Source organism: Cololabis saira, chromosome 11 (assembly GCF_033807715.1).
Source record: "Cololabis saira isolate AMF1-May2022 chromosome 11, fColSai1.1, whole genome shotgun sequence".
Taxonomy (NCBI): Eukaryota; Metazoa; Chordata; class Actinopteri; order Beloniformes; family Belonidae; genus Cololabis; species Cololabis saira.
In genome coordinates, this window is record NC_084597.1 from 604,484 (window position 1) to 618,073 (window position 13,590).

Sequence of the window (13,590 nt, forward strand, 5' to 3'; positions counted from 1 at the left end):
GGACAACCAATCAGAAGAAGGGGCGGGGCTAATTCAGGCCAATGAAGGTCAAGGACTCCATACAGAATCTGATGACACCACCCACGACTCTTTATGTCAAACCTTTCAAAAGTTATGGCAAAGAAAAGTATTCTAGGGGGCGCTGTTGAGCCGTTAGGCCACGCCCATTAATGCAAACCATGAAATATCAAATGTATCGACAGGCCTGGCTTTTCTTTAAGTTGCGACATGATACAGGTGTGTACCGATTTTTGTTCATGTACGTCAAACCGTATTATGGGGCTTGAGGCGCAAAGTTTTTTCTGTCTGAACCAATCAGATGAAGGGTGGGCGCGCTTTTTGCCGTCTAGCACCGCCACGGTAACGCTTTTGAAAGAGAAAAGTAATGCGTGGTGTCGGAGGATGGAGACGCACGTTTTGATGTATATCACACCTGGGTGCACGTTACGTTCGGGCCGTATTAATGACCGAAGAAATGGCAAAAATTGCGCCAAAATTACACGATTAATTCAAAATGTTCAAAATGGCCGACTTCCTGTTCGGTTTCGGCCATGGCGCCAAGAGACTTTTCTTTAAGTTGTGATATGATACAGGTGTGTACCGATTTTGGTGCATGTACGTCAAACCGTATCGTGGGGCTTGAGGCACAAAGTTTTCTAGGGGGCGCTGTTGAGACATTAGGTCCCGCCCATTAATGCAAACCATTAAATATCAAATTTTTCACCAGGCCTGGCTCAGTGTTTCGAGAGGAGGTAGTAAAACGTTAATACCTGAAGCAACAGCAGGACTGGTGTCATCACCATCACCACCTTTGAACAGCCAATATGCTTACAGTGTTTTTTCATACACGTATAGTTCATACAGGAAGATAGTGTAGCCTTTGTCTCACTTGATTTGGCCTTGTATTCATATACATACTAATTGAATGATTATAGGCTATCCCATTTGTTGACCAAATAAATCATTTCAAAATCAGTAAATAATTAAAATCAGTACTCGAGTTGTAAAAAAAAAAAAATCAGGGGGGATGGTGGATTTGATCATATGGGGACAGATAATTGTGCTGAACTTATCAATATGACTCTGTCCTTCACAGGATAAGTAACACGGATCACTGCAAAAACTCTAAATCTTAACAAGAATATTTGTCTTATTTCTAGTTAAAATGTCTCATTTTAGTAAAAAAAATCTCATTACACTTAAAACAAGACTCATCACTGGAAAAAACAACAATTTTCACCTGTTTCAAGTAGATTTTCACTGGTAATAAGTAGAAAAATCTGCATGTGGAACAAGATTGTTTTGCTTGTAATGAGAAGATAAATCTTGTCCCATTGGCAGATTTTTCTACTTATTTCAAGTGAACATTTACTTGAAATAAGTGAAAATTGTCAAATAAGTTATTTTTCTGGTGTTATTTTTCTGGTGACGACTCTAAATGTTGAAATAGCAGTAAAACCACATTCATTGATGAAATGACATAAGGGATGGAAAGGGGGGATGGCAGTTTTACAGGGGGGATGATTTGGACCGTTTTTATTTCAGGGGGGAAATCCCCCTCATCCCCCCTCAACTCGAGTACTGATTATAATAAAGTGTCTTATAAATCAATAATTTTAAAATCTCAATCCTTATTTTTATTTAACGGCCAGGGTTTATAGGCTGCATATTTACACTGTGTAGCCTGAAAGTGAACTGCAACTTACGTGCGGACGCATCTTTGCTGTGGAGGGGGCTGAATAAATCAACCAATTTTTGACATTTGGCCGTGTCTTCCTCCAGCGCCTTTTTTTTCTCTCTCCCTCTCGGCACCGCCTTGTCGAGGCAAAACCTCATTTTAACTCTCCCTCGCTGTGGAAACAGCCCCTGCTTGTAATAATGGCTGCAGCTCGAGCGGCAGAGCTGGTGGTGGGCGTGGTTTCAGCAGCGGAGGAGACCGAGGGGTGGTGTGCATTTTGGTGACGTAAAGAAAATGCACCAATCTTAACGGCTCACAGAAACCACGTGACACTGGGGGACTCTGTAAGGGTGGGGGCGAGCAGATCTTGCAGATTTTCATGCGATTTCATCTTTTCTGTGTTGGCAGGCTGAGGGGAGACCACTTTAAATATGTTAAAACAAGAAAACACGTGTTTTTCATAATAGGTCCCCCTTTAAAGATTTTCTAACAGTTTAGTTTGTTATGAACGTCAGAGATGTAGTTATAACACTGCATACTTGTGAATAATTATAAACATTGAAAAACGTACTTTTATATGAAAATAACCAGAAACAGATAGCTATAACATGGTATTTATATACTGCTTTAATGAACATTATTTTTATAGCCTATAAGCTATAAATATTATTTTTCTATTTTAATAAAATTAAATGTTTTTCTCTCATTTCAATTAAAACAAATAGGAATATTATCGGTTTTAATGACAATTATTGTACATCACAGCTCATTGTAAAATACATTGATTCAATTCGATTATATACAGGAATTACAGGCTATGATAATAATAGAAAAGAAAGAAAAATGACTCAAACAAAAAAAAACAGTGAGTGAGACAGGCAAGACAGCGACAACCAATGCAAGTGAGATGTCAACAGTGTATACATATTTCAAAACACAGACAACAAGTGGTTTGTTGAGCAGATATTGGAATTAATCTCAGATATTTGCATGAGGTCACTCTCACTCTCAACTAAATAAATATATATATATATAAATACAACAACACACCCCTCTCCTCTTAAAATAAATTCAAATAAACAATCAAACTTATTTCCTTATACAATTTATAAAAAAACCATATGTCTTTGTAAAAGAGCATAATACAAAGTCTTTCAGAATAAATGTACGTTTTTTTAACGTGTGACAGCATCCTGTATCATAACTACATCTCTGCCGTTTGTACAAACCAAACTGTGTGGAAATCGGGTAAAGAGTCTGGGAGCTATGAATGATTGTAGTCCGGGAGAAACCTTGCTCAGTAGAAATGATGCACTAAGACGCAAATAATGCCCTGTCCAAGATGGCGGCCGCATCGATCGGCGCCCGGTCCAAGATGGCGGCCGCGCCCCACCCCCCCTCCCCCAAAGAGCTGCGCGCGCATTCCAAACTGCACTCATCCCCCCACCTTCCCCCCGCGGGAGCTCAACCCCTCCCCTCCCCTCCCAGTGCTGCTGCAGCAGTCTTCTCAGCTTCTCAGTCCTGCTGGATCTGACTGAGACACAGTCTGATCACACATAAATATTCATTTAAAATCACGTCTAATGATTAGGTTTATCAGAATCACAGGACATTTTCAAAATACAGTAAACAATATACTGATGAAGTCCCATATGTCTATGACATTTATTGACAAAGACATAGCTTTTTACGTTATTAGTTCATTTTTTTAATTTTTAGAGTGACCAAGTTTTTCAAACACAATATGTTACAGTGTATGATTTTTTACTCCTGTTGTAAGCTATCTGAAACTGTCATTTGATTTTCCTTAGACAAAATCTTTGATTTTTAATTAATATTTTTCCAGAAATACAGAGTGACATAAAAATGCCAATTCCTTTCAAGAAATAACCACGATACGCGACACAGTCAACAAGGAACCTACTGCCAATCAAATGTGTCAATCGTATTAAGATTGGATAAACCAAACAGCAACTAAAGCACATAATTTGATGAAAAATGTATACCTGACCAAAAGGTGGCGCTATGGAGTTCATCCAAGATTGTCATATCCACTTGTTCAGAATGCAAGCCCGATTAAATGTATTGAATTTGGGTTCATTCTGACCAATTATGTTTAAGTTACAACAACTTTTATGTTCATGGCGAGACCTCGAAATTTGACAACCTCTGACAGCGACGCCCTTTGACACAAACTTACAGTTTTCTCTGTCACTCATCGTCAATGCCTTACCTATTATCTCACCAACTTTGAGATCAAGAAACTGATCTCGTTTGGAGCACAGATGCATACTACAAGACATGACAATTCCTGGTGCCAACAGGTGGCGCTACAACCGATCCTGAATATTCCACCATAGATGTCTTCAGGCTCAGTCTACAATCATGCACATACGTTTTCAACCACATCAAATCATGTATTGCTGAATTACAGCCAATTGATGTTTGATGGCGAAGCTTAAAAATGACCTCAAACTTCGCCGGATCACTACGGTCACGCCCTCTGGCAGAAACTTAAAAGCTTCGCAATTTAGCGTCGGCCATGTGTCTAGATTGTACAAACCAAGTTGTGAGCCAATTCGATAAAATCTCTAGGAGGAGTTCGTTAAAGTACGAGGCCTAGAAATGATCAGAATTCATGAAAAATGACATTTTCTGTTCAAAATGCCGGACTTCCTGTGTAACTTAGAGCATGGGTCCAAGAGACTTTTTTGTAGGGCTTTGTCAGATATAATACACACATAAAGGTCATTGCTGTAAGTCAAACCATATTGTGGGGCTCGTCAAAAAACATAAAATAGGTGGCGCTATAGAGCCCATTCTTGTGGACCCATGCCTGTCGCCCATAAAATACGTAATTTTACGCGACTCTGGAAGCGTGTGCAAAATTTGGTGAGTTTTGGAGCATTTTAAGGCCTCCAAAAAGGCAATTTATTTACGGCGAGAATAATAATAATAATAATAATAATAATAATAATTAAAGCTGCAAGCAGCGATGAACGGGCCCTCGCACTCACGGCCACCGCCCACCATAAGCATATCAGAAATGACACCACCCACGACTTCCTATGTCAAACCATTCAAAAGTTATAGCAGAAAAAAGGGACAACCAATCAGAAGAAGGGGCGGGGCTAATTCAGGCCAATGAGGGTCAAGGACTCCATACAGAATCTGATGACACCACCCACGACTCTCTATGTCAAACCATTCAAAAGTTATAGCAGAAAATCGGGACAACCAATCAGAAGAAGGGGCGGGGCTAATTAAGGCCAAAGAAGCTCAAGGACTCATTACAGAATCCCATGACACCACCCACGACTCTCTATGTCAAAACATTCAAATGTTATAGCAGGAAATAGGGACAACCAATCAGAAGAAGGGGCGGGGCTAATTTTCGCCAATTATGGTCAAGGACTCAATACCGAGTCCGATGACACCACCCACGACTCTTTATGTCAAACCTTTCAAAAGTTATGGGAGAGAAAGGTATTCTAGTGGGCGCTGTTGAGCCGTTAGGCAACGCCCATTAATGCAAACCATGAAATATCAAATGTATCGACAGGCCTGGCTTTTCTTTAAGTTCCGACATGATACAGGTGTGTACCAATTTTCGTTCATGTACGTCAAACCGTATTATGGGGCTTGAGGCGCAAAGTTTTTTCTGTCTGAACCAATCAGATGAAGGGTGGGCGCGCTTTTTGCCGTCTAGCGTCGCCACGGTAACGCTTTTGAAAGAGAAAAGTAATGCGTGGTGTCGGAGGATGGAGACGCACGTTTTGATGTATAACACACCTGGGTGCACGTTACGGTTCGGGCTGAATTAATGACCGAAGAAATGGCATAAATTGCGCCAAAATTACACGATTAATTCAAACTGTTCAAAATGGCTGACTTCCTGTTCGGTTTCGGCCATGGCGCCAAGAGACTTTCCTTTAAGTTGCGACATGATACAGGTGTGTACCGATTTTTGTGCATGTACGTCAAAGCGTATTGTGGGACTTGAGGCACGAAGTTTTATCTGTATGGACCAATCAGATGAATTGGGGGCGCGCTTTTTGGCGTCTATCATCGCCACGGTAACGCTTTTGACTGAGAAAAGTTATGCACGTTATTGCAGGATGGAGACGCACATTTTGATGTATAACACACCTGGGTGCACGTTACGGTTCTGGCGAAGAAGCGGCTGAAGGAATGGCATAAATTGCGCCAAAATTACATGATTAATTCAAACTGGCCGACTTCCTGTTGGGTTTCGGCCATGGCGCCAGGAGACTTTTCTTTAAGTTGTGCTATGATACAGGTGTGTACCGATAAAGGAAGCTCTGAAAACCTTAACAAACCATGGTTTACTATAGAACTTAGGAAATCCGCAAATTCAAAATTTAATGTCTATGAGTTTTGGTTCAAATATAAATCATTGGTATAGTATGCATAAATGGCTTTATGAGGGTGACACTTCCATTATAGATAAAATGTATTTCAAAATGGTTTTCAAAAATGAAAGGACACATGAGTCTATCTTTCTTGAAAAGTTCATTTAATTACTGATACTTATTAAAATATACATTTTGTTAAAGGTATTGTGACATCATTTTTAACATGCTTTTAACACTATTAAAAGTCTTGGCCAACATCCCTCAAATGTGTCTAAAAGAGTGTAACAAGAAAAACTTCACTCTAGTACTCCATTCCTGGCTTTTTATTACAGTGTTTTTTTGCGCCGTGAAAAACGGGTCCTTTTTCCCCTTTCCTGTCAATCATTGCTCCGCTCCTCCTGCAAACCTCCTCCAACCAACCGCTACACACTTCTGCCGTCTTCACACACACGCGCGCACACCGACCACATACACCGACACACAGCCCAGACAGGGCGACTACAGCCCGGGGGTGAAGTCCAACCGGGACCAGAGGACCGGGACCGCAGCTCCCCGCGAGCAATACGCTCACAGCGGCGTCGGAGAGTTATGCCGCGTTCCATTTGTCCTCGGAAGTCGGAATTTCCTAGTTCCCAGTCGGAATTTTCAACTGGAACGCCCCTCGAAGTGGGATCTCCTACTGGTAAAGTGGGAGAATCTTCACCACCCCCGAGTTCCGAGTTCCCAGTTCCCAGTTCCGATTTCCGAGGTAAATGGAACGCGGCATTAAGCCGGGAGCGACAGGCGAAGCATGCACGGAAAAGCAGCACGGCGAAGCAGACAGTCCACAGCAAACAATCATAAAAATAAAGGCATGCAAGCAGCAGTGTCTCCTTATCTTAAGTCCAGTCAGTGGCCGCGGGTCTTCTTAACAGTTCTCCTCCGGTGATTAGAACAGAAGAGGCTCTAAACTGCTCCGTGTTAAGACTGACTTATGGTTCCGCGTTAAATCGACGCAGATCCTACGCCGTGGGGTTCCGCGTACGGTGCGCGTCGCCGCGTAACCCTACGCCGTAGGCTCTGCGTCGGTGTAACGCGGAACCATAAATCAGCCTTTATGGTGCGCTGGAGAGGAGAGGAGGCAGGGAGCTGGGTGGAGGGGGCGGTGATTTAGCGGGCCCTGACGTCACGGCCCGCCACCAAACCAGATGAGCCGTTTTTGCACAGTTATGCGGAAAATCCCAGAAAGTACACAATACACTGAATGTTAAAAGTTTTTTGTTTTTTGGGTGTAATTGATGTCAAGACACCCAACAAAACACAAAAAATCAAGAAAAATGTGTTTTTCATGTCACAATACCTTTAAGGAAATCTATTAATTTTGAGATAAATAACGGTCGCCCCCAATTACTTTTTTAAGGTTGTTGCCCTATTAATGTAGGTTTAAAAACACTAAAATACCTTTGTTTGAAGTTTTCACATATATGCACACTACATTCCAAATGTTTGGAAAATGGCCAAATACATCTTTATTTTAAGTATTTTAAAAATAGGCCTCTCAAAGGCCTTATACATCATTGACCCACAATTGTGATTCAGGCTTAAAGCTCCCCTGCTACACGTCATTCAGGCAGCCAATCAGCACAGAGCCTCATTAACATAGCCCCCCCTCCCCTCAGAATCCCTCATAGACCAGGTTAGAAACGGTAAAAATAAAGACATGGCCCAGAGGCTGAATTTCTCATTTATGTAGAAAAAACCTTCAAAAGCTTGTCTTTAAGACATTCAATGCCTGTTTAAAATATACATTAAATGCCATAATAGGTCACCTTTAAATAATTTTTAAGCAAATGAAGCAACGGTAAATTCTCGCCAAATACAGTAAATTCCAGTTGTCCCTGAACGCACCAGGAGGATAATCGGCTTTTTAGAATTCCGACCGGTCCCTGAATGCACCTCCTCCGCGGCGCGGCGCGGTCCCGACCAGATCTCGGCTGAAAGCCGATAATAATATAATAAAATTGCAAAGCTGCTGTGAAATAAGGTGTAATACATGCACTGTAGTTATTTTCTGTATAAAAATTGAATTTAAAAAGACGGGTTTGACTCAAAATCAGTGTGGTTTTATTTAAGTGGTCTCTGTCTCGGTAGAAGACAGAGACGTGAAAGACATGAAAAAAAGCGAGTTGCATTACAGACATGCGCCGCCGAAATACATCGGGGAAAACTATTCCACAGGAATATTTCACCATAGATGTCTTAAGACGACTCTACAATTATGCACACAATAAAAAAATACTTACAGATTAGGTTGGGACTCGTGTGAAAACACTGGAGGATTTATGTCGTGTGAGGAACGTCAATACGGTGCACGCAACAACGTCCCCCCGCCCCCCCCGCTCCCCCCCTCCTCCCTCCTCCCTCGGCCTCCGCTCCGCTGCAGCTGGCCGGCACACAGAGCCAGCTTGCTTTAAATCCAATGGATTTAAATAAATATTCATTACCAATCGTGCGTTTTACGCACCTTAATGCCAAAAATATATTTTCACATCACAGTAAACAATATTTTTACGAAGTTTACGAAGTTAATTGGACATGGCATGACAAAGATATGATTTAATTGTATATGAATACATTTTTGGAAAAAGAGAGTTACAAAGTTCTTCAAAAGAGATATGTACCAGCGTATGATTTTTTAGTCATGTCGAAATGTATCTAAATCTGACATTTTATTGTCTTAAGACCAAGCCTATGATTTTAAATTATTATTTTACCAAAAAATTCAGAGTGACGTAAAATGGCAGTTCCCTTCAAGTTATGATCACGATACTCAACACAGTTAATAAGGACGCTTATGACAATAATATGTGTCGATTTCATTGTGATTGGATGAATGAAACAGCAATGACAGCACATAATTTGATGAAAAATGTATACCTGACCAAAAGGTGGCGCTATGGATTTCAATCCAAGATTGTCATATCCACTTGTTCAGAATGGAAGCCTGATTACATGTATTGATTTTGGGTCAATTTGGACCAAGTATGTTTAAGTTACAACAACTTTTATGTTCATGGCGAGACACAGAAATTTGACCACCTCTAACGGCCACGCCCTTCGATAAGAACGTACAGTTTTCTCTGTCAGTCATCGTGAATGTCTTACCTATTATCTGACCAACTTTGAGATCATTAAACTGATCTCGCTTGGAGCACAGATGCATACTAGAAGACATGACAATTCCTGGTGCCAACAGGTGGCGCTACAACCGATCCTGAATATTCCACCACATATGTCTTCAGGCTCAGCCTACAATCATGCACATACGTTTTCGGCCACATAAAATAATGTATTGCTGAATTACAGCCAATTGATGTTTGATGGCGAGGCTTAAAAATGACCTCAAACTTCGCCGAATCACTACGGTCAAGCCCTCTGCTAAAAACTTAAAAGCTTCGCAATTTAGCGTCGGCCATGTGTCTAGATTGTACAAATCAAGTTGTGAGCCAATCTGATAAAATCTCTAGGAGGAGTTCGTTAAAGTACGAGGCCTAGAAATGATCAGAATTCATCAAAAATGACATTTTCTATTCAAAATGCCGGACTTCCTGTGTAACTTAGAGCATGGGTCCAAGAGACTTTTTTGTAGGGCTTTGTCTGATATAATAGACACATAAAGGACATTGCTGTAAGTCAAACCATATTATGGGGCTCGTCGAAAAACATAAAATAGGTGGCGCTATAGAGCCCATTCTTGTGGACCCATGCCTGTCGCCCATAAAATACGTAATTTTACGCGACTCTGGAAGCGTGTGCAAAATTTGGTGAGTTTTTGAGCATTTTAAGGCCTCCAAAAAGGCAATTCATTTACGGCGAGAATAATAATAATAATAATTAAAGCTGCAAGCAGCGATGAATGGGCCCTCGCACTCACGTCCACCGCCCCCCATAAGCATATCAGAAATGACAGCACCCACGACTTCCTATGTCAAACCATTCAAAAGTTATAGCAGAAAAAAGGGACAACCAATCAGAAGAAGGGGCGGGGCTAATTCAGGCCAATGAAGGTCAAGGACTCCATACAGAATGTGATGACACCACCCACGACTCTCTATGTCAAACCATTCAAAAGTTATAGCAGAAAATCGGGACAACCAATCAGAAGAAGGGGCGGGGCTAATTTTCGCCAATTATGGTCAAGGACTCAATACCGAGTCCCATGATACCACCCACGACTCTTTATGTCAAACCTTTCAAAAGTTATGGCAGAGAAAAGTATTCTAGTGGGCGGTGTTGAGCCGTTAGGCCACGCCTATTAATGCAAACCATGAAAAATCTAATTTATCGCCAGGCCTGGCTTGCCCATAGGAAAAACAACACCAACCGCCGCTGAGTTTGTGTGCAGTTTCCCATTGAAACAATATCTCACACTACTGAGGTTAGATGAAAAACATTAATTAGATGAAGTTGGTAATTAAAGGAGCATGAGGCAGGATTGAGGCAGGATTTATGAAAAAAATGTGTATACGTTTTAAGTTTTCTAGTAATAATGTCAGATGAAGCGTTCCAAACCAAAAAGAATGAGCCCTCTAGCGTATCTGTCCTTTGCCTTGAACAGGCTGTGTGCTGCAAAATGTGCTGCAATTGTGCCCGGAATTTCCCGCGCTGTCCTGCGGATGTGACGTCACATGACGCTGCATGCGCGTTCTCCCCGTTCTCCCGTGCCGGCTTCGCTGTTGGCTGCAGTACCCCCAACGGCCGTCGTGGCGAAGGGTGGCGCTAGAGAGTCTCATTTCTTAAAAGGAGCCTCAAGCTCCTTTAAAGATTACAATATTTAGATATCACTCATCACACCAGTAAACAGGAGAAACCACAATGGTCAATTCTCGCCAAATTGAGTAAATTCCAATTGTCCCTGAACGCACCAGTGGATGAAAGATGCAGTGGATGAAGAAATAATCATCAGTTTCCGAATTCCGACGGTGTATATTTTTATTTGCACCTTTTGCTATAAAAAAAAAAACAAAAAACAGTCAATGAAAAATGGATAGGAATAGTAAGCCAAGAGGACTTATAATATTACAAAGTTCACTCTCACTCTCAAATAAATAAATAAATATGTATAAATAAATACAACAACACACCCCTCTCCCCTTCAAATAAATTCAAATGAACAATCAAACTTGTTTTTTTATACAATTAATTAATTTATACATTTATCAATATTCCATACCATGTCTTTGTAAAAGGGCATAATACAAAGTCTTTCAGCATAAAAGTACGTATTTTTAATGTGTGACAGCGTCCTGTTTCATAACTAAATCTCTGCCAGCCTCTCCAAGATGGCCGTCGGTACCTTATCCAAGATGGCGGCCGCGCTGAACGTCAGCTCCGATGCCCCGCCCCCCCGCGGGAGATGCGCGCGCATAACAAGCCCCCCCCACCCCAAACCCCTCCCTCCGTCCCCCGCGGGAGCACCCCTCCTTTCTCTACTCTCCTCTGGCTGTCACCCGCTGCAGGCAGTCAGTCAGAGTTAAGAATCCAGTGAATTTAACATAAATATTAATAGAAAATCAACGGTCCCACTCAGGCTTATGAAATTCACAAGATATTTTCTCATTATAGTAAACAACATATCTACGTAGTCGGATGTTAATTTTGACATTTTGTGACAAAGACATAGCTTTTTATGTTATTAGTTCATTTTTTTAATTTTTAGAGTGACGAAGTTGTTCGAAAATAATATGTTCCAGTGTATGATTTTTTAGTCCTGTTGTAAGCTATCTGAAACTGCCATTTAATTTTCCTTACACAAAATCTCTGATTTTTAAATAATATTTTACCAGAAATACAGAGTGACATAAAAATGCCAATTCCTTTCAAATTACGGCCACGATACGCGACACGGTCAACAAGAGACCTACTGACAATCATATGTGTCGATTGGATTAAGATTGGATGAACGAAACAGCCATTACAGCACATAATTTGATGAAAAATGTATACCTGACCAAAAGGTGGCGCTATGGAGTTCATCCAAGATTGTCATATCCACTTGTTCAGAATGGAAGCCTGATTACATGAATTGATTTTGGGTTGATTCTGACCAATTGTGTTTAAGTTACAACAACTTTTATGTTCATGGCGAGACACCGAAATTTGACAACCTCTGACAGCGACGCTCTTTGATAAGAACTTACAGTTTTCTCTGTCAGTCATCGTCAATGTCTTACCTATTATCTGACCAACTTTGAGATCAATAAACTGATCTCGCTTGGAGCACAGATGCATACTACAAGACATGACAATTCCTGGTACCAACAGGTGGCGCTACAACCGATCCTGAATATTCCACCATAGATGTCTTCAGGCTCAGTCTACAATCATGCACATACGTTTTCAACAACATCAAATCATGTATTGCTGAATTACAGCCAATTGATGTTTGATGGCGAGGCTTAAAAATGACCTCAAACTTCGCCGGATCACTACGGTCACGCCCTCTGGCAGAAACTTAAAAGCTTCGCAATTTAGCGTCGGCCATGTGTCTAGATTGTACAAACCAAGTTGTGAGCCAATCAGATAAAATCTCTAGGAGGAGTTCGTTAAAGTACGAGGCCTAGAAATGATCAGAATTCATGAAAAATGACATTTTCTGTTCAAAATGACGGACTTCCTGTGTAACTTAGAGCATGGGTCCAAGAGACTTTTTTGTAGAGCTTTGTCTGATATAATAGACACATAAAGGACATTGCTGTAAGTCAAACCATATTATGGGGCTCTTCAAAAACATAAAATAGGTGGCGCTATAGAGCCTAATCCTTTTTGACCCATGCCTGTCGCCCATAAAATACGTAATTTTACGCGACTCTGGAAGCGTGTGCAAAATTTGGTGAGTTTTGGAGCATTTTAAGGCCTCCAAAAAGGCAATTTATTTACGGCGAGAATAATAATAATAATTAAAGCTGCAAGCAGCAATGAACGGGCCCTCGCACTCACGGCCACCGCCCCCCATAAGTATCAGAAATGACACCACCCACGACTTCCTATGTCAAACCATTGAAAAGTTATAGCAGAAAAAAGGGACAACCAATCAGAAGAAGGGGCGGGGCTAATTCAGGCCAATGAAGGTCAAGGACTCCATACAGGATCTGATGACACCACCCACGACTCTCTATGTCAAACCATTCCAAAGTTATAGCAGAAATTGGGACAACAAATCAGAAGAGGGGGCGGGGCTAATTAAGGCTAACGAAGGTTAAGGACTCATTACAGAGTCCCATGACACCACCCACGACTTCCTATGTCAAACCATTCAAAAATTATAGCAGAAAAAAGGGACAACCAATCAGAAGAAGGGGAGGGGCTAATTAAGGCCAACGAAGCTTGAGGACTCATTACAGAGTCCCATGACACCACCCACGACTTCCTATGTCAAACAATTAAGATGTTATAGCAGAAAAAAGGGACAACCAATCAGAAGAAGGGGCGGGGCTAATTAAGGCCAAAGAAGCTTAAGGACTCATTACAGAGTCCCATGACACCACCCACAACTTC